This window comes from Oncorhynchus masou, unplaced genomic scaffold (genome assembly GCF_036934945.1).
Source record: "Oncorhynchus masou masou isolate Uvic2021 unplaced genomic scaffold, UVic_Omas_1.1 unplaced_scaffold_4228, whole genome shotgun sequence".
Lineage (NCBI taxonomy): Eukaryota > Metazoa > Chordata > Actinopteri > Salmoniformes > Salmonidae > Oncorhynchus > Oncorhynchus masou.
Window position 1 is genome coordinate 1,076 of NW_027010624.1, and position 1,068 is coordinate 2,143.

A 1,068-nucleotide genomic window follows, 5' to 3' on the forward strand; every position below is an offset into this window, starting at 1 on the left:
TTGTAAGCCATCAGCCATGTGTAAAAACAACCAACAGACTGACTGCGTCTGTTTGCTGTGTCTATGCTGCCAGGACATGCCTCAGACTGCTGCCAGGTCTGGCCCCTGACATCCTGGATGTCTGCTAGAGGGAACATGTACTGTAAGCTGTTCATAGGAAGTTAACTGGCCAACTTCTCACCGGTACCTAGTAGTGCTGGGAATTGCCAGGGACCTCACGATACGATATTATCACCATACTTTGGTGCCGATGTGATATGTATCACAATTCTCACGATTCTATATCTATTGCTATTCGATACTGTGATTTTATTAGGATTCCATGTTCCAAACATATTGCTCACCATATGTCTGCTGCAGAGGGAGAGAGAGACAATGGAAAACAAGTTTTTGGAGATAAAAGTACTAAAAACAAATTGGCTACTTAAAAAGAAGATGGAGAAAAAGTTTTGGTAGAGCTAAGCAGAGCACAAATGTATATTGTGATAGTCATAATTATGCGATATATCGTCAAATATTATCCTGATATGTTACTGTTTGGCCTTTTCCCCCTATTAGTAGTACCTAAACCCCCCCCTCCTCTCAGTACCTACCCCCCCCCTTCCTCTCAGTACCCCCCCCTCCTCTCAGTACATAACCCCCCACTCCTCTCAGTACCTAACCCCACCCTCCTCTCAGTACCTAACCCCCCCACTCCTCTCAGTACCTAACCCCCCCCCCTCTCAGTACCTAACCCCCCCCTCCCTCTCAGTACCTAACCCCCCTCCTCTCAGTACCTAACCCCCCCCTCCTCTCAGTACCTAACCCCCCTCCTCTCAGTACCTAACCCCCCCTCCTTTCAGTACCTAACCCCCCTCCCCTCCTCTCAGTACCTAACCCCCCTCCCCCTCTCAGTACCTAACCCCCCTCCTCTCAGTACCTAACCCCCCTCCTCTCAGTACCTAACCTCCCCCTCCTCTCCAGTTCCTAGCCTCCCGGTTAATCTCAGTTATTTTGTTGATACAGTCATTGTGTATTACTGTGTTGATGTAAGTCTTCTGCATTCAAACAAATGTCTTCTCATTACAG